At 40.9% G+C, this 25,188-nt stretch overlaps 1 long non-coding RNA gene across 1 annotated transcript; it reads right to left on the minus strand.

The window, feature by feature from the left end:
• LOC112996177 (uncharacterized) lies at nucleotides 1–24,837 on the minus strand. The gene is made up of 3 exons (XR_003262368.2): nucleotides 24,655–24,837; nucleotides 1,039–1,154; nucleotides 1–729 (listed from the first exon to the last, which is right to left on the minus strand). It is a non-coding gene; the product is annotated as an uncharacterized LOC112996177 (long non-coding RNA).
• Between the last annotated feature and the right edge of the window lie 351 nt (nucleotides 24,838–25,188).

Consider the following 25,188-nt stretch of genomic DNA (forward strand, 5'->3'; position numbering starts at 1 on the left):
TTTTCTGGAATCTATTTTATTGAACAAGTACAAAATAAACCAAGACAGGAAAAATGCACCATTTGGAGCAGCTCTTTGCTGTAACTGATTTAGCAGAACAAGCCACAAGGGAAAGAAAATGGCTTTCTAGAACTGTTTCCTGTGGTCATCTCTCTCTCCATGTGGAAGAGAGGAATATTTTAAGTAAACCGTCTGGATCACTTCATACAATAGTAAATTATTGTAAGAGTTCTGGTCACCAAAAAATAAATTCTCTCTGAGGTTATTCCCATTATCAATGTTGTTTGTTTAATTTTTTGCTACAACCAGCTTTAAACAGCACCTTTGGAAAATGTTGTCAAATTCATGGGTATGCGGCTAGCAGAAGGGACTGAACTGGACCTGCCAGACTTAGGGATGTTAGACTGTTTGCTGGAGAGGTTTACTGGGACAAGAATTTAATGGAGGGAAATTTTTGCACAAATACTTTTCAAGGTGCCAAATCTCTTGTAAGTAATTACTGCCTTACTTCCAATCTAGGAATAATTAATGTATTTGGGAATCTTATGACCGAAGGTGAAAAATCTCTCCACTTGCAGATGTTCCTGTTCAGGTGGCAAGGTGAGTCTGATGATTAGATGGTCCTCCATGTCTGCAAGCTTTCCATTCAACAAGGTATCTTTCACCATCACTGTATTAGTATCATTCTTCATCAGCTGTTACTGACTTCTTTAGGACCAAGGTACAGCCCTGCACAGGAGAGGAACGCATCTGAGTTGTAAACAAAGACTGAGTAAATTTCGACCCTAATCAACCAAAACATTTAGGTACCTAACTCTAAATTGTTTCGGGGGGGTTAGGTGCCTAAAACCTTTGATGGAGCTCTTTCTCTGCATCAGAAGTGAAACTGCTGGGTAGCATTATGATAGGCTAAGTATTCATATTTAACACAAACAGATATCCTCGCTACACGAAAGAAGATGTGCTTTGGACTGTTGCTCTCCCCATCCACAAAAGATTTTTGTCTCCATTTGTAAAAACATGCTTCAGTGAACTTACCTCTTCTGAGAAGTGCCAGGAAAACGTCTTTGGAGAATGAACCCAAGCACTGCTCCACAGAAGAGCAAGGGGAGTTTCATCATGCTGGTTTAACTTAGAGGAATCTCGTTATAGGTCTGGGGGAGAAGGGATGGAAGTTCAGATATTTTACAGGTATATCATCTCTTACGTGCTAATACTACCAGTAAGGGAGAAAATGTGCGTTATGATGATGGCTTGAGTACTAAAGTGCTTGTCCTACTCATTTTGTCTAATCTTCAAAAAATTGTGTGTCAACAGGCTAATCTATTATTTATCTGGATGAAATATATTTTTAAAATAAAGGACCATCTATTCATTTATCAGTGCTTCAGATCTGTCAGCATAGGTCTTCCTATGTCATACACCGTTCCACCTATATTGTTAATATATGTGTGCATGGGTGTAAAAGCATGAGTTTATAATCAATTACTTTTAAAATTCACTACAAATACAATAGTTATGATTACTATTACACTTACCAGCAATGAATAGCTTAAAATGGCCAAATACTATCTGGCACCTGACTCTTGTTCTGCTAACTCTACAACTCATACACATATGAACATCTTAAGACAGATATTTTAAAAGATTTGCAAGATTTTAGACAAATATCACTGATAATAGAATAACCTCAGAGAGGTTTTATCTTCTCAGAACTAAAACATTTAGAACAGCTTACTGTCATATTTCTCAAAAGATGTATCCCAGAATTCTCACTATGATACCTGAATATCTTTTACCCATGCATAAAAAATGAGCTAAAAAATGTCAGGTAGAACTGATCCCATATTTTTCTCCCCAGGAGAATCACATGTCTCACGACTTTTATTCATCAGAGCTCATTTCTTCTTTTGTTAGTGATCAGAGGATGGAGACAGCATAGATACTCAATCATATATTTTCCCAGGGATGCTTTTTCATTGCTCCCCTTTCCTACAGACTCCTATTGATCATTCCAGGAGATGTGTATTTAAATGTGAAACAGTTTCTTCCTCCTTCAGAGCTGTTTGCAATTTACACTTACTTAAGGAGACAAAGAGGCTTGATTTACTGGGATATTAAACTTAATTATTGTCCTCCTAGCTTTCAAGTCAGATTCTCAGAGGGTTATGGTTTTCATGGACCAACGGATGGCTGATCCAACACCTGTGAGAGAAGCTGAGCAGACAGCTGTCCTGGACTTGGCACCTTAGATACTGTGGGTATCAGTGACACGTCTCCATGTTCTCAGTGACTATGTAACAAAGATGTTTCCCCAGAAGCAAGCCCCACTGAGCTATGGGCTACTGGTGTTAAGCTTTAGAAAAGCACTGGCTGGCTTGTGCTGTGATCTAGGTGCACTGGTATGCTTAAGCTTCATTAAGGAATCACTTGTAGCTAAAAAGTTAGTGCAAAGATGACAGTGCCCCTGTCGGGGTCTCTTGGTAAAGGCTTTGCTCCTCTACCCCTACCATGTCACTTCATGTCCCAATGATCTCTTTAATTTGGGGGATTTAGAAGATCTGTAAGACAGGAATATGGCACTAGTGTTTTGTGGTTCGCTGGAGCAGTGCCTACAGACTGTAGGATCCTGGATCTGAGGTTAGCACTATGGATTAATCCTGAAGGAAATCCTGTAGGTCTTGGAAATAAAAGACACCTGTATAGAAGACTTTCCTGAAATCTGAGATGCATTTAGGCTCTAGTGGTAAGGGGCCTGACATCTGCAGGGCTAGACCCACCTGAGGAATAAGGAAATAGTAGAAGTCAGATGATCTCAAGGTTATACGAGGTTTGGAGTTTTATTCCAATTTTCTATTTCTAGCTTAATAATAACAATAGAGCGCTCTTTCAAAAGGGTGGGTGGCAAGGAGAAACAACACTACTGACTGTCACAGAGCAGGAAGAGTGGGGCTGCTACATGCAGCGGGGATGAGTCAAGAGCTGAGGGTGACTCCAGTGCAGGCAGTGCTTTCACTAGTGGGACACAGACCCACGGCATCTGAACGTGGCAGGCAGAGCCGGGTGTTGGTAAAAGGGTCCATCAACAATCCCAGACAAGACAAGTAATGAACCAAGTCCAGGGTCCTCTCAGGAGCAGCAGGAGATGGAGCTAAAGACAGGGCTGGAGACAAGGCTATACCTACATGGTAGCTCAGGCAAGAACTGAGCATCCAGCTCTGAGCTTAAATGGAGCTCCCAGGCCAGTGAGCAGAGGGTGCATGAGTGGGGCTGAGGCTGGTTTGGGCAATTGGGTCCAACTAGTACCCACAGAGCCCTAATACTGACCTAACTGCAGCAAAAAACAAAAAAAAAACAAATAAAAAAAACCCAGAACACACACAGAAGAAACAACACTGTACAGAGCTGCAAGACCAAAGGGGACTGGTTAGGTGGTGAGGGTCTCAACAGGAAAACCAGCTTGATCTTCAACTAAGTGTTAGTTAAGGAGCACTGAGGGGTAAGAAGCAAACACTACCCTTCACAAAGCACAAAGAGTGACAGCGTACATGTGTATGGGCAATTCACACCAAGAGAACTGTACTACACATGGCACAGAGAACATCCTCACTGAACTGAGCATGTAGACCATCAGTCAAAGGAAGAGAAGCAGCAGTTTAAGGACCCAATCCATTTGGCTCTAAAAGCTGCCTGCTGCTAGTGAAGTCAAAACGAAGTTCAGTGCTCGATGTGATGTCAGTTTGGATGACAGAAAATCCCATTTAAATCTTTCCAAGCTGTTGGCACCCAAACTTCTCATAAGAAAATTCCACTTTCCATTAATGCCACTTCAGTGAGTGCTCTCCACTTTGGGATGAAATTTCCAGTCTAGCCCAGAGTGGCACTCATTGCACATTGGTTGTTATCCAGGTCGGGTGGGGGAGACCCATGTTCAGATTCCTGCCCTGCTATTCTTCCAGCTGTGGAATGGGGGAAATCTTCTGAAAATATTTCCTAGAACTGAAAAGCTTTTGCTACCTTGTTCTATTTGAGATATCACAAGAGGACTCCACACCTCACAGATGGAGTCCTAACAGGATACAGCAAAGATAAACAGACAGAAAATGAGGAATAACTTATTTAGCTGAAACTGAAGAGGGACTGTAGGTCAGGAGGAAAGATCACAAAGGTTGGAATAAAGCCAGGACACCAAAGGTAGAGCTTTAAAACTTGCAGAAAATACTATAGGGGCTTTATCGAGTACAAACAGCCAGGAGCTGTCTCACACAGTCCCCCTGTTCCCCTTCTTTTCTGTTTCTCTTTTCTCCCTGCCCTCCTGGGCACCTCTCTGCAGGACCTATGGCACCTTCGTACCCAGAGAAAAGAAAGTGTGTGGTCATCTGAATTGCCACGGCATACTTCCTAAAATACATATATGCTTCCAGAATCCCATTTATGCATCCATCATGAGGGCTGACAAGACTGAAGACTAAGGAAGGCCAGGGACTGAACATGAGCATGGTCTTTCTCATTAACCCTCTCCTAAGGCTCCAAATGCATGCACCCTAAAGAAATATGCAGTTCCCCCCAGCAAGAGCTAGTTCTTAAGGCCTAATATATTTCATTCTGGAAGGACATGACCCTGGGTTCAAAAAAGAAGACATTTGAAACAATAATACCGTGATATAAAGAAAACTGTGGAAACCTCACTACAAAGTTTCACTTTATTAAGGTGTGCAGTTTGGTTTCCTTCTAATTTCTGTGTTGTCACAACTTAAAGTAAGGAAAAGAATGTTTCTCAAAATGGTATTATGCTGACATTCAACAATTCAGAGTATATGTCCTTGGAATTTTTATAAAGTGCAATTTTTAAATATTATTTTTCCAAAATACTGCCCAAAGGAACCATTCTGGCTGATCAAACAGCCCTTGTAACTGCTTTAAATGCTCACACAGCATTTCTCCAAATAAGGCCTCGTATGAAAACGAAACACCACAGGGGCTCCATGAAACACCAGTTAGCACCTTTATAAAACTCTGCTTCTAAGATTAACTATGCTACAACCCTGGCAGATCACAGAATTATAAGTCTTGTACGAGTACAGAGTGGAATTGTGTTAATTTGTCTCAGAGGATGTAATTGCAATAGTCCTTTCTCATCTTCAGAGAAATCCAGCTTGAAGCACAGAGACGGTACAACCATGAGACATTTTACAGGAACATTCTTTTGCAGGGGGGCTACTCTCTCATTTACACAGCTTTTCTTATGCCCTTCAAATTTCACGAGTCTGTCTGAAGAGGAAAGGCAAATGTCTATGTTGAAATTTGCTGTGCGGCTCCAAGGAATGTTTCGTCCTTATGTCGCACTGGATCTTTGGCATTGCAAGATGTCTTTGCATGTTTGGGAAGAGACAAGGCAAACAGAAAAGGGCTGAAACGCAATCAATGCTGCTTCCTTCCTCTCTTGTGCTTCCTTTTGTCGGCTACAGAATATTCTCTTAGAGGAATCTGCAAGCCATCAAGTGCATCAGAGCACAGGCTGTGTTTGCTCGAAGCTGAACTGAATATTCAGCAGGATCCCATCTCCTGGCTTGGAGTGTGACCCCATCTCCGTGGAGTGCATGTAGAAAGCCCCTGCTCCTCTTGCACCTCACAGTGCAGATCAGCACAACAACTGGACTAATCCAGCAGCCCAGGGCTGTCAAAAGGAGCGCTGCTACTCCCATTCCTGCTCCGGACATGGGCCTCAACCCCATCTTGAGAGAGCGCCTGTTCCCTGACAAGGTCAGGTTGACATTTTTTCTGGAGGTGCAGCAAACTGACCCAACTCACCTAGAGGCCAGACCCTGGCATGGGCTGGGGGGCAGCGAAGGGATTAAGACCATCCCTTACGAGTGCGGGGAGCCATTAGATAAGGTCAGCCGCCTTGTAAGAGGCCTCCTGGTGCTGTGGGTCAACAGACACTTTAAACCAGTGTAAGCAGGAGCTGCCAGCTAAATAGGTGGTCTCACTCCCCCATCGCTCCCAGCCATTTTTTCCTACCCATTCCCCTAGGGGTCTCAGAAGGAGAAATAGAATGTTTCTTTTTTCTTCTCTTCTTCTTTTTTTGTTTTTTGGTCAGGTTAGTTTTTGGCTTCAGTTCCCCAGCCAGCTCACTGCAGAGGCACGCACAAACACACAGAGCTGGCAGAAGGGACAAGTGAGAATACACTGCTAAAGGCAGAGAGAGGGCAGGACTTCTTCTTTTGGTAGTAGCCTAGGTTTATATTGCCTTAAGCTGACTGGAATCATAGCCCAGATGACTCTGTTTGCCTCCACATGAAGTAGTAAAAGCTTTTCCTTTTAAAAGGGTGGAGGGGATTGAGATCTACTGAGAATAAGATTTTATCCGTGCTATCCACCTGAATGTTGTATTACAGATTCCCCAGCTAACCCCGAAGACCTGGCATGTTAACATGGCACAGTGAAAGGCCATGCAGCAATACCACCTTGGTCCTAAGAGCAGGACAGCCGCATCTTCACAGCAGTGCATGCAAGATAATTTGACCTGCCACTCAGTGGTGTCACTCTGAGATGGTCACATTCTCTTTGCTCTGGAATTGACTCAGTACTAGTGAATTTTGCATCACATTCCCATGCACATTGTGAGTGTACACTCACAATGCAATAAACAAGGTACCCAACAGAGAACGTGAAGTCTGAGACAAAACAAGGGGTTGACCCTGATTTTCATAGTCCAAAGAACATATCTTAACCCTTAGAGCAGTCTTCTTCTTGAGAACTAAACTGCTTGTCTCATCTCATCTCTCCCTTTTTACCTTTATGGTTCCTCGTCTTTTTAGTTTTGGGGAATTTTTAGTTTAAAAAGGAATTACAGAGTAATTCCTGCCATTAGCAAATAATACAAAGCTGATAAACTGTTAAGAAAATAGTGAAGTCTTGCCAAAAGATTTAGTCGAGACATTTGTTTTTGGGAAACCCTCTGCACAGTAGAGTCCACATGCACACTTAATCACACAGAGAAACATTTACTGTAGGATATATTTTTAGGCAATTTTTCAAATGGCAAATTTCCACTGGGGTACAGCACTCGTCCTGTCATAATTAACTGTACAGAAAATATTAGTCTAGAGCTGGCCTACCTGATGGCAGAGGGAAAGCGTTACATCCAAATTCTAGAGAGGAACAGGGTCTCTCGCTGTGTGGGCTAGTGAAGACTAAGCACATTACATACATATTTGGCCATCACCACCACAAAAGGCCAAGAGCTTCTCTTGCACTATGTGCTTGGTAGGCCGATTCTGAAGCTGAATAGCTTTCAGCTGCACAGGATGCTGTTTGGCTGCTCTGAGAGATGAAAAAAAGATGTAGGAGTCAATCACTGGAAAGGGGAGGTTGGATTTAAAACAGGATTAATGTGACAGCGTAGGATCTGAAGGGTGCTGGAAAACCCAGAAGGCCCCACAGCTCCTGTCTAGCGTACGCCTGCCAAGTCACACAGATTTGCAGTGTGACACATGTCTTCCATTCTGGATCACATGGCCACACAAATAACTCATTTGTTCATATGGCTTCAGCAGGCTGCTGCTCCCTTCTCCGTGAAGGGCCAGCACCACATGCTGTGTTTTACTGCATGGCCTCTTTCTTCTTCTTTTGCTTTAAGTGTTTATTGATTTTAAGAATAAAAACAACATACAGAACTTACACAGAGGTTACTGAGGTAACTTCTCAAGCAAATAATCCCTGTCCCTCTGACTGTGCTCTCTCCTCTGGATTCCTGGTCATGTATCTGATCATGCATAGAAGTGCAGGCAGCACTGGTCCCTGGCTTAAATTAAGGACAGCCTTAAAGCACATGCTTTAAGTCAACAGGGACAGATTTAAGCATGTACCAAAGGGCTTTGTTGAGTGAGAGTCTTAAGGAACAGAATGGCAAGTCATCTGCAGTAAAGTTACTTTTTTTTTAACAGGGGAAAATTGTTGGCTTGGAAGGACCTTTCCCATATGTCTCAGAGACAGAGGACAGTTGGAAGAGGTATTTTAATGGTAAACCAAATGGAATTCAGCTTTTTAAAGCTTCTCTGTCTCCCCTTGTCATTTATTGAAGAACTCATGCCATTTTTCAGTTCTCTGACAAATAAAGGGAAAGATTCAGCTTTAGCGTCCTTCCAAGAGTCTTATAAAGTGCCACTGGTGTTGCACTCATCCACCAAATACCAGAATATCACTACTATCACACTACACTGCCATGGGGACAATCTATATAAGGGATAGGTTGCTGAGACAAGTATTCAAATCATGTCTTGACCACACTGACTCCATTTAATGAGGTGTATTTATGGGCCAAAAGGATGGGTAGAGCTACTGAAATCTCCCCCTTGAGCCAGATATGTCCATTTCCTCTGTCTCAGTTGATCAGTTTACATAGATTTATATTGGTTGTTAAGATCTGAGATAGATCAGGAGGAAGAAACTCATTTGTGAAAATGAAAACTTAGCTTTGACTCCACTTTTCCTACACTTCTCAGATCTGTGAGACCCTCTTGCTAATGGTTTGGCAAGGCCTGAAGTCTAAGTGGAATAAGGGCTGAAGAAATCCTGTGTATCAAAGTTTCCAGTAATGACTAGTAAATAGGCAACATCTATTCTACAGCTAAATTCAGACATCTGTGCAGAAAGCCAATAACACTGTGAGCAAGCAATTTGGGTTCAGACAACTCTGGTAGCTAAATGATGGGATATCTGCAGAGTAAAGAAATCTGCAGTTCTGCCGTAATATAGGATGGTCACTTAACTCTGGGATCAGTCAGGATGCTGGACTCCTTCTACTACAACCCTCAAAGCTAGTATCACAATATGATGTTGGGGTAAATATTTTACTCCATATAGCCAAGAAATCTTTTTGTCCAAGTTTGTGATCCTGAAATTTTCATTTATCACAGGTTTTTGTATATCATGATACGATATCTGTACCTATTGCAGTAATGTAAAATATTGACCCTCCTCCAGGCAATCACTTACAAGAGTTCTGCGAGCTGCAGAAGTAACGAAGCCCAGTTTCTTATTTGGATTCTCTGCTGTCTGATCAAATGTATGTCCAGCTGAGGTTTTTTGTGTATTTGGGACATTCATAAACTTTCTTTCCCATGCTGATCCTCTGATGTCTAACATGGAATAAGCTAATACTTAAGACTTTCCTTCAGCAGCAGCAAAAGGGTCTTCTCTAGCCATTTATTTTAACACAACTTATAACAAATATTTATAAAACTTTTTGAGCCAAATCTAGCGAAAAATGGATAGTAGGTTAAAAAGTTAGTGAATACAGAGAACTAAAGACAAACTGCCAAAGACAAACGCACAAGTCCACTGAGATCTCACAAGCTTTGCTACCCTTAGAACCCAGACTAAAAGCCCATGCAACTTTTCCTTTCATGTATCTTTAGTGTGGTATATCTAATTATTCAACCTTCTTTCAAACCATTAGACAGGAGAGACACACGGTAAAGAACACTTGACTAGCATTTTTGGTAGTAGATAGCCATGGTTTAGTGTACCTGGGAATATAAGAAACTATAACACGCAAAGTATTTAGCAATTCATGTAAATGGCTTTATCAGACATAATCATCTCCACGTTTGCTATTTTAGTCATGCTCAAAGATAAACACTCATTATCACTTCTTTGACATTTCTCTCCCTCAAGCAAGTATTATTTGGGAAGAAGTATGTTCCTTTTTCATTCTTTCCAGGTTTTTGTTTGCTGATTATTTTGCATTTTTATTTTAACTAACTGAATCATCAATACAATTTTAAAAAGATATTTTGAAGTATCTGAGAACTATCTATCTCATTTACTTTGCTGTGCTTAGGTTTCATTATATGCAGAGCACACTTATCAGACTGGCCACTCCTCTGGTTGAATCTGCCTGTCAAAGTCAGCAAGTATGCTTTTCATTTTGCATTTTTGATTTGTATATTTTCATTATTTTAAACTCATACCACTATAATGATACTTTAAAAAGAATAAATTAATAACAAGCCTATCAGCTCTGTGAACTGTCAAGATTCATATAAACAGATGTTTTCTATTTTCTTTAAGTTACAGTGTATTCACTTTACTCATGAAGCTAAACTGAGAATAGCTGTTTAAGTGAGTCCATAAATGAAGATAAATCCTACACAGACAGCTTGTGCAGGATTATCTTCTCTTGTTGGTGTGGATGACTTTACTGAGAAGTAACTTGGGTCCTTACTGTATTCCTACATTTTCAGTTGCAAAACACTATCCCACTGCAGACTATTCCTGTAAAATTATTTGACAGATATAAAAAATAAAAATGAAAATGTAAGAAAATCTGACAAAAATACAAAGACAAAATGAAAAGATCAGTATTTTTCTTTAGCTACAGCTCGTATTAAACAATGCAACATACGCAGTCCTGCATAGCGACCAGCTGCCTCCACAGTACCCAATGTAAGAAAATGTCCAACACTGAACAAATTGAAAAGGAGGGCAAAACTCCAGTTTCTGTTCTGCAGATCTATCAGAGAGCATGTTGGTGGTGCAAGGAGAGGCTGGAACTTGGAAGGACCTGTACGAATCACCCCTTCACCTGCTATGCCCTGCCAGTCAGAAAGAAAGATTTTTTTCCCTGTTGCTGGTTATTAGAGAAATGCTGTACAACCCTGCCTGCAACTCCACTTCTCAGAACTGTCATTCTAGATGTCTTGGGAATCTCTGAATGGTTATTCCAGAGCTGCTACAAAAAAGACGTGGCCAGTGGCTTGAGGGAGAGTTCGTGAAAACTAGCTGTACTGTTATACTGTATGTGACCTTTGTATGCTACTTTACACTGTCATTAGGCACGCATTTATATAGCCACACTCACTTCGGTTATTTGACATCTAGTTTACATCTGATCTTGGATAACCAGAAATCTTGGCAACTGTAGAAGACTTCTAGCACTTCCAAGGTTAGACATCTATCTTCTGCTGTTTCTTGTTTCAGTTCATTTTTTTTCTTTACTACTTCTTATGCCATTAAACTGCTAAAAATTTCCTTATCCACTGGATTATTTTATCTTCCATCATTCACTGAGGCCTTGTGAGAGCATGCAGGATATCAGCACTGATTCTGTACCTGAAGTGCTCTGCTCCTATGTCATATTTGCAAAGAGATTAAGCATTTTATTGCATACATTTTTTACACTGAAATGATGATTTATCTTGCCTACACTTCTGCCTGATAACTTTTCTTCTCAGTTTATGATGGGAGAGGTAAGCTCTTCTTCCTCTGCAGTTGCTCTAGTGTTCTTCAGTCCTATATCATACCCAGTCAAGACTCCACCTGATTTATGTCAGCCTTTAAAAACAACAGGACCTTTTTAGTCTGTGGAGTCAGGACAGGGTTGTGCTGAGATCAGAGCTGCTCTTTCTAGGCAGAACCAGGAACCTTTAGGTATCAGTTACAGGAGAAAGATTAATTATTCTGACAAATAAAGTGGCCAAGAATATGTAAGAGGTCCTTCAAAACAATAGTTCTGAGCCATGTCACTTAAATGACTATATTTGAATGCTAATACAATTCATACAGAAGATGCATATAATTGCTGAGATGTTTGAAGCACCCAGCTGAATCTAGGTCTCTGGAGGATTATGAAGAGCAGAGGATTCAGAGGTTGGCTTCAGACTTGCATCCCACTTGGCTTTCTTTAGATGTGAGGTTAGTTCCAAACTCAGCTTGGCTGGGAAAAACACAGTGAAGGAAAACAGAAGTCCTGCATTTCCCCAGGCCCCTCAAATATCCAAGAAATATCCCTAGAAATAGAATGCGTCTGACAGCTCTAAGTTCAAAATGACAGAGTATAAAGAAGAAAGATCACGTGTATTAAATTCACAAAAGCCATCACTGTGATACAGCTCAGAAAAAGACAAATTCAAACAGAAGTTCCTGCCAGTAGAAAGAGTGAAGTATTAATGGTCCCATATTTGTATTAAAATCTCATCGTCACACATTCACGTACAACTATGTCTATAAAAGTAACATTAGAATTAGAGCAGATGTGGAAAATGGCTACTAAGATAGCAAACCAAGAGCCTTTTCACCCAAAGAAACTAAGAGTGTTTTTTATTTATTCCAACAAAGTTAGAGCTAAGCAGAGAAAGGCATAAGCGCATTCTATAAATAAATCAGAGAGGTATTTGAGCTACTGAAGCAAAGGATAGCGTTGACAAAAGAGTAAATACATATAAACTGGCCATGAGTGAATTTAACAAGGGAATAAAGTTGCTAATCATCAGAGAAGTGAAGTTCTTAAATAGCTTTCCAATAGAAGCAAAGATGGGTAGGTGGGCTTGGAAACTTCATTTCTAGATAACACACAATATATCTATGAAATCAACAGTCTGCAAGATCAGGCAAAACCTCATGATTCAAACAGTCCCTTTGGTTCCAAGTTCATATAGCCCTAAACTGGGTAAACAGAAGTAGGAAAAAAATTGCAGGGCAGACTGGAGACCCCTGTCACATTCTGAGCAGGTATTTTAGAGAAGTCAAAACAAAGCATCAGAAGCCCAGACATTATAAAGCACACTAAGGCTGCTACTGTGGACAAGTGAAATGGGAAGAAAAGCTTCTATTTTCTGTAGTGAAAAGATCTTGTCTTCCCAGTATGTAACTGTGGAAAGCAGACAGGCTAACAGAGGAAAACTGATTAGAACATGGTAACCATTCAGGCTCTACCTTAATAACAAAGAAGTCTTTAAGAATTCTGCTGCATGTATTAAGATTTCTGCACAAAATATGCCACACGCTTAAACAAACAGTCTCTTATTTTCTGCATGTTGTTTTTCTCTACTGCACCTTAAAATAAATAGTGGGGGGTGGAATCTAATCTGGATTGAATGAGAGTGTTGCATTAGGGAAAATACTGAATGTTCCCATTTTTGAAGACTGCAGTTATTAATAGACGGAGGTAATAAGAAAAAGAGAATTAGCTGCTTAACGTGGCTGCTCTGAGACTGGAAATTCTGGGCCAGAAAACACCAAGCACACAGAAAATGCCCCAGCATTTCGCATACTCGCAAAGCCTGGGATCTCAAGTGGCTGAAGACTACACTGCAGGGGGAGGGGAGGCAGCAAGGTCACTGAACCTGTAATATATTGAACTGTGGCATCCAAGGTATCGCATGAACCAAATCCCCGGAGAAAGAGTGTTAGAAAACAGACTACATCTGTGTATGCACAAAGAGTGATGATCCTTGTCAGCCATGGTTTCCTGCAGGTATGTTCACTATGACAAGTGATAAGGATTTGGTGAAGTTATACTGGTGAACATTTGCCTGATGTCTAACCAGAGCACATAAAGTGCAGGACATGTTCCAGTACAGTGCATAGGTTCCCTGCTGTGTCAGGAATCTAATTACAAGTAAAGCATGAGAAAAACAGGAGTCAAAACACAAAAGCCTTTCCCCTCTGTTACATGGACACAGTGGAGGAAGAGGAGTCCCTTGCAAGGGTGAATGAAGTAACCCTAGAATCTGAGAGAAGGTAACAGTGGCACATCGAGAAACCTCTTGGAAGAACCTCTGTTCTCCACAGGGTAGGGCAAAGGAGCAAGCAGCCACCTCGCCCAGCCTTTCCGCTTTGCCTGAGGAAGGTCTCTGCAGAGCAAGGTCCAGTGCCTCAGTGGCTGGCTCCCACAGTATGGTAGTCTTCTCACCCTCAACAAGCCCCTTGACAAGACCAAACCAGCAGCATCCCATGCCCAGAGAGGGAGCTGCATATATTCCCACTCTGCCATCCTCACAAATACAACCTGTGATCTCTAGGCACATTCCACTATTAAAACTTGAAACACAGAATCACAGAAGTGCTGAGGTCAGAAGGCACCTTTGATAATCATTTACTCCAACCCCCCTGCTCAGAGCAGGGTCAGCTAGAGCAGGTTGCCTAGGACCCTGTCCAGATGGCTTTTGAATATCTCCAAGGATGGAGACTCCACAACCTCTCTGGGCAACCTGTTCCACTGCTCAACTACCCTCACAGTAAAAAAGTTTTTTCTCATGTTGAAATGGAATTTCCCACATTTCAATTTATGCTCTGAAAAGAGGCATAAATGAGACTGAGAAGAGTCTGGCTCCATCCTCTTTACTTCCTGCATCAGTATTTATACACATTGATAAGATCCCCTCTCCACAAGCCTTCTCTTCTCCAGGCTAAACAGTCCCAGCTCTCTCAGCCTCTATGTGTATGACAGATGCTACAAGCCCTTAACCATCTCAGTGGCCCTGTGGAACAGATTTGTTCACCTACTTAGTGCAACTCTGTAAAAGAGATAATAGATATAACATTATTTGCCACTTTTAATTTAAATGGGAAAAGGTTACGTCTTCATATCCACTTTCCATTGTGACTATTGTTACAGATTACCATCAGGTTTTGCACTTTGAAGAGACAGCATATATTTATGATTAAATTCTCTTTGAGTATTAACTTGTTATTGAAGGAATGACTGTTCTAATGGACATCTGAGTGAATCAAAATTAAAAAAAAAAGCACTATTCAAAATTCAGTTTTCAAGAGCAAGTTGTCCCTCCATGATCTATTGCAATTGCCATTTCTTCTAAGGAAAACAGGTTCTATAATTAAGATGTGTTAATAAATCTCTGCTAAATGTAGTCTGTGCAGAAATATTTCTCTCATTCTTTCACATCACTTGAACAGAGTTAGGAGCAAGTGTGCAGACATGACAGGGTTTGCAGATAATATGCAATGTTTTTAGAAAGAAGTATGCTCATGTATTTGTGAATAGAGTATATGATGATTTTTGCCATTTGTGGGAGCACACATAAATGGAGACAAAGATTGTATTCTTCCTACTTCCTATGAAGTTTTGCATGAGGAAACTAGTATACTACAAAGCACAATGTTTTTGAGTGAGCAAAACAATCAGATTTTGAGATGTACTAAGTATGTACTGAGAACAAACTGATGGATTTCTCATGCTTGTGGGAGTCTGACCACAGAAATTAAAGGTTAGTTAGTTTAAAAGAAGAAGATGGGTGGTAAATCATTTTAGTTTTGGATAATGAACCTTAGAAAGTATCATTTGAAACATCACTGTGTATTTAGTCAGACTGTAGCTTAATAAGTTTAAATTTAATTGAGGTGATTAGAGTCAGGACTGCTGGGATAGCATAAATGGAAGCAAAGATTGGCTGAATATTCACTCAACAGTGTTTCTCTCAACCCACTCACAACCTATAATGAGTTAATATCCCAAATCCGAGCACTCCAGAATGAAAAGCTGAGTCCAAGACCTTACTTCAAATTGATGAGATCATGAGTCGGGGCACAACTTTCAGAGGGCTCAGAACAACAGAGTTTGTGATTTTGTGAATGGAGGGATGGAATATAGGAATTCAGCGGAAGATCTCAACCAGCAGCTCCATACCTGCTCTGCCCCATTGCAGGAAGCCAGTTTCAGTGTTACCAGCACAGAATCACTGAATAGCTGAGGTTGGAAGGCACCTCTGGAGATCATCTAGTCCAACCCCACTGCTCAAGCACATTATCCAGGATTGTGCCCAGATGGCTTTTGAATATCTCCAAGGATGGAGACTCCACAGCCTCTCTGGGCAACCTGCTCCAGTGCTTAGTCACCCTCACAGTGAAGAAGTGTTTTCATATGTTCAAGTGGAATTTCCTGTGTTTCAATTTGTGCCCACTGGCTTTCGTCCTGTCAGTGGGCACCACTGAGAAAAGTCTGGCCCTGTCTTCCTTACACCCTCCCTTCAGATATTTATACACATTGAGGAGATCTCCTTGAGCCTTCTCTTCTCCAGGCTGAACAGTTTCAGCTCTCTCAGCCTTTCTTTATATGAGAGATGCTCCAGTCCCTTAATCATTTCAGTAGCCCTTTGCTGGACTTGCTGCAGTGGCTCCATGTCTCTCTTGTACTGGGGAGCCCAGAACTGGGCCCAGAGCTCCAAATGCGTCTCACCAGTGCTGAACAGAGGGGAAGGATCACTTCCCTTGACCTGCTGGCAATGCTGTTCCTAATACAACCCAGGATACCATTGGCCTTCTTTGCCACAAGGGCACATTGTTGGCCCATAGTCAACTTGTTGTCCACCAAGACCCCCACATCCTTCTCTGCAAAGCTGCTTTCTGGCATGTTGGCCCCCAGCATGTACTGGATCTCACAGAGATCCTGGATGCTCAGGAGAACTCTCCAGGCCCTTTATACTAGCACAGAGGATCATGACATTCAGATTGATGTTGAAATCAATAGGATTAGTATGAAAGATTACACATTTCTTCCTTCTAGGTGATCCTGCCTGTAAAAAAGAATCCCACCTGGCCTTGCTCCCCTTCCTTATCCTCTTATTTATTTCAAGTTATTTCCACACGAAAGCAGCCCCACTTGGTGGTTTGAGGTAGGTACCTCAATCAGTTTCAAATAAAGTTGAAGGTCTGCCTCAAGTCTGTTTTGTTGCCAAACAAATATCTATGCTTTAATCATGAAATCTGACAATCCTGGATTGATGGTCCCATGGTACTACACTGTACTGTAAGTAATGTACAGCACAACCCCATATGAAGTATTGCATTTTATATATATAGCATATAAGCAGAGGAAGGTGATGTTTTTATGAAAGAAGGATTTCCAAGTGTACACATTTAAGGGAAACTTAGTTCAAATCAACTTAGCAAACTAAAAGAGAAATCATTAGAAAATCTGAAAACTCCCTGATGAGTCAGAGGAAGTAACTAAAATAGGTGGTCAGAAAAAATCTTAGAATGTTCTTTTGATGCCTCAAGGATTCTTTGATCTGTTGAGAACTTTGTTGTAACAAAACTGAACAAGGTAATGTTAAAAGGAGGGAAACCTCTCCTGTTCAGAAAGCAGTTTATGAATAAAGAGAAGCTAAGCTTTTTTCTTTTGCTATATGTTACATGTCTGAAAATTTGATCAATATAATCACCAGCTTATTTCTGAAGAGTAGAAGCAGATTGTAAAATCTGTCATTCGTTGGTAGCACTTTTAAGAAATCAGGCAGTTTTTAATATCCCTGTAAAATCTACTTGACAGTTTTGCCTTTTTGAACTTATTCTATGGGAACCAAATAGTTGAAGAGCCTAATTCAGAATTTTACACAGTGATATCTAACAATGAATTTTGACTTAATAAAAAGGAACCAGAGAGACAACTTTGGCAAATTAACTACTAAGTTTGTCTCATGCACGCACCCCCCCCCCCCACACACACACACACAGCCCTACATATATTTCATTGCGACTTGGAAGATCATGTAATAATCATATAATAATTGCATATCCACATACAGTCAAGCATCATATCCTTCACTAAACTTGCCATTTGATATTTTAAGAAATGCCAAATAATATTTTAGCTCCTGTAAATAATTGCTGCCTGCCCAATTGTAGTTAAAACAAGACTAGCACCTTATTACTGTTAAGCAGAGTACTAGAATGAGTCAAGAGACCCAAGTTTTATTTCCCTCTTTGACAGAAAATATATGATCTGCAGTTCACTTTATCTTTTTGCATCTCTGTATTCCCAACTATAACCCAGAGATACTGTTTTTCCACATCTATAAGGGACTTTCTTCACAATAGGTGGAAATTGTGACCTGAGGGCTCTGTATTTTTATTCCACAATGTATTTTATTCCACAGTAAGCATCTATAGAAGAGTAATAACTAAACGATTGCTAATTCTGTAACCAATGTATAAAGATGAAAGCTCATCCACTCGTAATGGACACAGTTCGTCCACTGAAAGCTTTGTAAGTAAATTACAAAGAGCTGCAAACTGGAGGTGACTCTATGGTAAAATGTTAAACCGCCAACAGTCTCAAACCTAGCCTGGCTGGATTTTTCTCACTTTTACTGCCACTATGGTAACTTATATACAAAAAGAGAAATGGCATATGCCTAATGGTTCTTGTTACTTTCCCAAAATGATGTCAGCTGGAGAGAAAAAAACCCAACCCCCAAAGGAACCTATTTCAGTTGAGTTATTTCATAGTTGAGCTTTTGCAGAGAGTGAAGTTGTATCTGTTGGTTTGTTCTGTTGCTGCAGTGGTTTACAATGCTGAGGGGGCAATCTGGGTGTTCTGAAGCTGCAGCCTGAAAAATTTATGAAAGACATTTTAACACAGGCTTCCAGCAAAAGCAAGGGAGAAGATTCAATACACAACAAGGTCCTACTTCCCAGTGTTGTTCTGGGTCCAGGACCGAACCTCTAAAACACTGCAGTCAAAAAATAACTTTCACATTACTTTGTCATCTGCCCTGCCAGTATTTTGCCAATCTGAATACACAGGGGTGCAATTGGTGCCTTTATCACCTAGTCCACTGTACAATTTTATGCCCTGGAAGTCCTCTAAGTTCTGTTCCTTTTTATGGAGCTAAAAGAAATTTGATGTTGGCCCAGGTGTTGGAACATTACACAATTAATTATAAAGAGATGTTCACAAAAACCTTTTACATCTCAGGCTCCTTTACCCTCTTTTCTACCAAGAACTACTGGAAGGAATGTTAACAGGACAACAGAAAATATTTTGTCATGAACATGGAGTGAACGCAGTCTGTTTCTACAAACACGTGTTCTGCTCTTTAGTTCTGCTCTTTAGCAGTTCCCTCACATTTAATTTATTCAGTATTCAGCAAACTTACTCAATTTTATTTCCCTTCTCTGCTTTGATCACAGAATGTTCTCAAAGAATATTCCATGTGCACTATTCACACAAGTGCCTTCATTTAATTGCACAGGTAATTCACTGCATGTGCTTACTAGGCTGGAGGAGCACAGGAAAATTTCTGGCATGAATACTCATATGTGAATGGAAAACTGGGAAGTGATGAATTAAGCATTTTCTATTAAGTTTGTACAACCACAGACACTGTGGGCACAACCAGGAACAACAACGATGTATGCAGCTTAGAAATCTGATTTCAATGAAATTGTGCCAGTGAAAATTAGTCACTTAAAACTCTCTCTCTCAAAAAAAAAAAAACCACCAAAAAAGGCACAAAGAGAAGGCACCGCAGAAGAACACTGAAGATAATTGCAGCATTCTGTAACACCTATTCTAGCATCTGTTATTCTGTTCCATTATGTCTATTGCTGATGTTAAGTATCAAAATGCCAAACACCTCCAGGAATCAGTGTTTTACTGCTAAATGGTTTGCCATGATATGAACATAGCTCAGATGATCACAATATGAGGCTGGAAAGCAGCACACTAAAACGTATAAGAACACATTGTAGAGACAAAGCTGTGCTGGAGAGGCAAATTGAAAAGATGCCTCTCTGCAACAGTCTGGAACAATTTTCAATGTGCCATTGCTATTTAGATAACATTCTGACAGGCACTTTACAAATTACTAGGAATTTATGGGCCAGATCGTGACACCATTACTCATGCTGAAAAAGAGCATATAACAGGAGTAGGCCTACTAAAGTCAGCAGACTACCAGACCTTAAGTCACGAGCAAGGGTTTTGCAGCCTAGCTCAACACTGTTACTGTGCAGATAATCTAGGAACCCACAGATACGCAGTCAGGTTTTGCAGCAAAGGTACACAACAAATCTGAAAAAATGCTTTCCAGCAGTACAGTGGGCTAGGAGGAGGAGGGGCAGGGAGAGAAGCTGTAGGTTCTTCTAATGCTTTGTTCGCCTTCCTGGCTCCACTCTTAAAAAAATAAGCATCTCAAGGGATCTGGGGGTGGGGGGGGTGGGGGAAGTTTCCTCCCCCTGCTGTTCTTAGTGCAAGATCAGCTACATTATTATTAAGAAATGAAAAAGATGGCAATGCTAAAGTTAAGAATTATTGCCTTATCAGTCAGTTACATACAAGAAAATAGAAGAGTTGTCAAGACAATATTAAGGGTTTTAATGACATGCCAATTCCCCTTTGGGAGGATACAGGCTCTAGAAATCTTTTGAATGTGATACTAAGTTACAAACTACCCACATCTTGTTCCTGTGTTCTCCTTTATCTCTTCCTCCATTCTTCCTCTTTGACTGCTATAGTTTTTGTGTTTTTATTTTCTTTATACTGTTCAGCTCCAATCATGCTTGATCCTAGCCATATTAGCTTCTTTTTTTATGAAAGGGAAAGACTTTTATAACCACAGCAACAAATTTCTTTGTGACATGATTTATTTCATTCTTTTTTATGGCAGTGAGGGTTTTTTCCTCCTTAATTACCCAACAGAAGCAAAGTCTCTCATCCTTTCCTCATCTTTATGTACTTTTCTCTCAACCAGTTCCAGATGACAGAAGAAATTTTTCCAACTAAGTAGAACCTCCCTCTCCTATATATTCCAGCTGACTTGCTCTATGGAGAACAGGCTACAGAATTTGTACTGACCACCCAGTAAAAGTCTCTTCTCCTATAAGTGCTTCTTGTGGTAATATTACTTTTCTACATAATAAATTGCCTCTTTTTCACATGCTGTGTGGTGACCTCTTCTCAGCTCTTGGAGACCTTAGCTGTAGAATGAGAGCTCAGATTCCCTCAGATCTCATCTGTTTGTCTGGTAATTTTCTTGCACCCTCTGCAGCATTTAGCAGCGGACTCCTCCATCCTTCAGTTCTGCATCAGCCAGACTTTCAGGGCACTCCTGGTTCAATGTTCTGCCTTTATCTCCTTCTGTTCTTCACTGTGGTGCCTGTATAGCATGTCTTGTAACTCAGACAGCCTTGCAGTGTGCCTTAGGAATACGATTTGATTAAATGGTCATAAGGCAAATTCAGCCATTTCTTTTCTCTCCTCCTGTGCCTCATTTTCTGACATTTATTACTGTTTCTATGGGAATTGCCTTTCACTATTCAAGACCCAAATTCAATGTTCATTTTTGGGGTGTGTGTGTGTGGGGGGGTATTTATCAAGGAACGGTTGTGCCAGCAGATTCATACAATCACAAAATGACAACAGCAAACAGAAATAAGTGATAATGAACTTAGGGTGAATCACTGCTCCACATAAAAAAAAGGAGAGAATGAGGAAAACCATACACACAGCTATGACCAATCCATGCCACAGAAAGTTGATATAGGGACAGAGAGATTCGGCTGTGCCTATCATTTTTCTGAAAGCCTTCTGCTCCTGCTGTTCACCTTCCAAAAGTGTAACATCAAACTCTCCCTGCACCTCTCCCTGCACTGCAAAGCAAGGCCAGCAGTGCAGAAGCCCAAACCCAGCCCTGGTGCCCAGGTACATGATGCAGGGAGAGTCCCATGCTGCAGAATCACTGTTCAGCCCAACCCTACTGCACAGAAACACCCAGACCAGTGGTTTACAAGCTTTTTGTTCGTGAAAAATCACAAGAGATTGACAGAAGATGCTGCCAGCTCTAAGCTGAGTCACCCACAAGCAGAAGGCTGGCCTAGCGTTGGCCAAGAGGGAACAACTGAGCACCAGGGTTTGACTGAAAGCAGAGTGACAACAAAATGTGCTCTGAAGGATTTGAATGATTCCCAGTCTGTAACCAACCCAGGGTCTGCACTGGCATTACAGAATAAATATCAAATGTGGGAAGATAGGCATGTTCAACCACTTTCACTAGTTTTTGTTCTCATTTGTGTCTTCAGAAACTGCAGCCCTTTCCACCATGGCACACCAGTCTACCTCAACTCTTCCCTGTTTTGCTAAGCCCCAGTGTTTTCATTGGCATTAGTCCTGATCCACAGGAGTGCAGCAGAAATCCAAGTAGCTCCCCATCTTCTGCTGGAGTCTAAGAGGGAGCTATCTCTCCCCTTCAGTGAGACTGGCTTGATTTTTTTAACACTGTCTGGGACATGACTGAATTTGGAGGCAGCGAGGTCTCAGTTTTGCGCTGGAATGAGACTCCAGCTTTCATCCTCCACCACTCCTCTGGAAGAACCCTCACCAGGGAAACCCAGATGCCCTTAGACCTCCTTAAAAGCTGAAGAGGCTCTGGCAGAGTGAATGTAGTTCCCAGTGGCACTAACTCTGACAGATTTTGAGTGATATGAGTGGTGTCTCTCCAGCCCTAACTCTCAGAAGCTGTCAGATGGATCTTAGTGGGACTGGGAAAGTGGAGAATGACTTCAGCCAGCCAGCCAATTCTTCCTCTCTGCCTTCTGACAGGGGCCTGATCGGGCCTTGGGAAAATATTACTGTAATGAATAGCTGACTGACATTTAGCAACGCAAAGCCTTTTGTACAACTAGGAAAATGTCATGATGCATTTTCTTTTGAAGGAAACTGTGTGGGCCATGTTTATACAAATTAATATTTGCACAGAAGAGAGAAATGCTGGAGAAGGAACCTTCACTTTCTTTGCAGCAAACAGAAGCAAAACACTGTCTTTTAGGCGAGGGTAAGTATGTCAAACCACTGACATCAGAGGGGAAACTCCCTCCCTTTGTGCCGTCTTTACCTAAATTGCATTGCTTTAGCAAAGCCAAAGGTTGCTAAAAAACACATGGAATGAAAAATAAAATAGCCCATAACTCTGCAACAGTTGGAAGGGAATTCTAGCTCATTCTTCATCTCTTTCACATGCTGTGTTGAAATATGAGGCCAAGAAAGAGGCCAAAAGACTTAAATGGCCTATCATGAGGTAATTCAGCCACAAGCCCTGAACAAGAAAACACAATGATAGCAGTGTGCTTGCTGTTTTCACAGAACTTGAAATATCAGAGCCCAATAGACCCTAAAATGCACAATTAAAAATGAAACAACTCCTTGGGGCCAGGAGATTACTCAAATCTCCCTTTCTGAAAATGTTTAACTCAAGTGTCCTATAAAATAGTTAATTGCTTGTGGAACCTGCACAGCGTAGCTGTTGGGAAGAAACCCATAAAAGAACAACCAAGTTTACTTACTCACTTTTACCATTGTGTCTTTCAGTGACTGTCACATGTGTCTGCACTTTATGCAAGGGACAGAAGATTCAAGCAGCAGCAAGCAGCATGTAATTGGTCTTTTCAGCTTTGGGAGAGGCAGCCCTAAGCAGCCATCTTTTGCAAACAAGGATCCATGTTCTCTAGGGGAACCTTACATGGGAATAGTCCACAGAGCAGAGGGGGTCAAAGAGACTGCCCAGGGTCCATCTCCTGAGCAAGCAAATATCTACTGCTGGGTTTACTTCCTCTTTGAGGCCCTCCTATGGTAAAAGCAGTGTCCAAAAAAAGAGAGGGGAGTGGTTTGCCACTCGGCAAAGATGGGTTTACGATATTTTGTACCTCCACAATTCCCCTGAGCACCGTGGAGCAACAGCCCTCAGCTGCCTGAGAGATTCTGGGCAACTTCAAACATCTAAAGCAAATGGAGTTAATGATAATTGTCAACCAGAGAAGAGGCAGTGAAGGAGTACTGAAATCCTTCACTGAGACTAAAACCTGAGGCCCGTGTGCTGGAAGGATATTGTTGGCAGGAGGCTGTTTGAAATACAGGGTAGTGCAGCAAGCACAGATCCAGTTTTTCTCAGAAACTACTGGACAACATACATACATGCAGCAGTAGTACCTACAGGATAGCAAATATGCAGATCTTCTGGAAGAAATGAGTGGAATTAACAAACAGCCCTGTCTGTTAGGACACCGATTTGCAAAGAGGGCAAACTTGCCCTTGCAGCAGGGCTACCTTGCCTGCCCCAGAGACATTTATTCAAGAGGTTCCATGTTTAACAAGATCTATTTGATTTGGGGAGGGGAGAGGGGGGGTCACAAAAGATGTATATTTATATTGCATATAGTATGGCATTTATTACTTCATGATTAGACTCTCAATAAAACAACAATCAAAAGGTAAAAATCAACTGCACTAAGTAACCTACTTTCACTGTCCAGTGTGACTGAATTATTGAAGCAAAGAGAAAACAGATTAACTTTTTTTAGAAAGCTTAAATACATACAGAAGAATTTTACATTAAATAAACATAAAAATAAATATCAAATTTTAGAAGTGAGAACTTTAGCTTAAATATTATCTTTAAAAATATTAACACAGATTAATATTCACAATTTACAAAGTGTATAAAAGAAGTTATTCACAGCCCATATAGGTCTGATGTTCTTACCTCTCCAATGCCAGTAATTTTAATTATTGTCTTGAAATTACTCTTCTCAACAGTTAAAAAACAAGAGAAAGGGAAATTAGCATAAGATTAGCTTGTATTTTCTTTCAATAGTAGTAAAATGTTCTCTTAAAGACAAAATCTGGAAGTGAAGACAGTAGCTGTCTCAACCAGAGGGTGGCACTATAAGCACTTACTATCTTAAGGGCAGTATAAACAGAAAAAAAAATAAACCAGTGTAATCACTGCAGTCTCACTTTACAGCATTGCATCTTTTAATTTATGAGAGACCGTCACGGATGGCTAAACATACATGAATTGGCTGTGGTACTGAGCCCAAACCATTAGCCTAACAAACAGCATGCTAAAAAGAAATAAAGTGTCTCATGACATTTTTAAAAATGCTTTCAAAAGAAAAACAAAAACCTTTCTTTTCCCATTGCCCTTCCTCTCCAAAACCAAGTTTTTCAAACTGGTCTCAAATAACAGAAAGAAGTCCCAGTGGGCTGCCAGATGACCTCTCTTACCGCACCACTAACAAGCGTATTGATATCAAAACATATCAAACATAGAAAGTACGCGGCATTAAACTTACCCAGAACGGTCTCGTGAGCTGATTAAGTGGTAGGGTGTCCTGGATACCAGTGAGGTATACAGTATAGCCACAGTAGCAATTTGTGAAGCATACAGATTATATGTTTGCTATGGGGTATAAAGCAGAAATGTAACGAAGACGTTACCACCAGGATGAAAGCCTGGCTCCTCTGGTGGCAAAGGGACTTCTGTGTTTAACTGCTTTGTAACAAGGATTTTCCCTAAAGGGACACGGCAAAATATATAGGGCCTGACTTTTTTCACAAAGTGTGAATCAATTTGCACTGGCAGAGCTATTCCTGATTCACAGCAGGAAAAGTGACAGGAGAGTCAACCAGATAATGTCTAGAAGTACAGTGGCTATTTTGTATATTGGCAGAAAAGCAATGATGATGGAAAACATGCAACAGACTGGACATCGTATTAACTAAGTTCCACTACTAACAACAAAGTTATTTAACATTTTCCTTCTGCTTTAATTGCATTTGCCACTGTTTCTCCAGCACCGTCTTTTCTTTTCCTTCTTTCATGCTTT

Source organism: Dromaius novaehollandiae, chromosome 1, assembly GCF_036370855.1.
Source record: "Dromaius novaehollandiae isolate bDroNov1 chromosome 1, bDroNov1.hap1, whole genome shotgun sequence".
Taxonomy (NCBI): Eukaryota; Metazoa; Chordata; class Aves; order Casuariiformes; family Dromaiidae; genus Dromaius; species Dromaius novaehollandiae.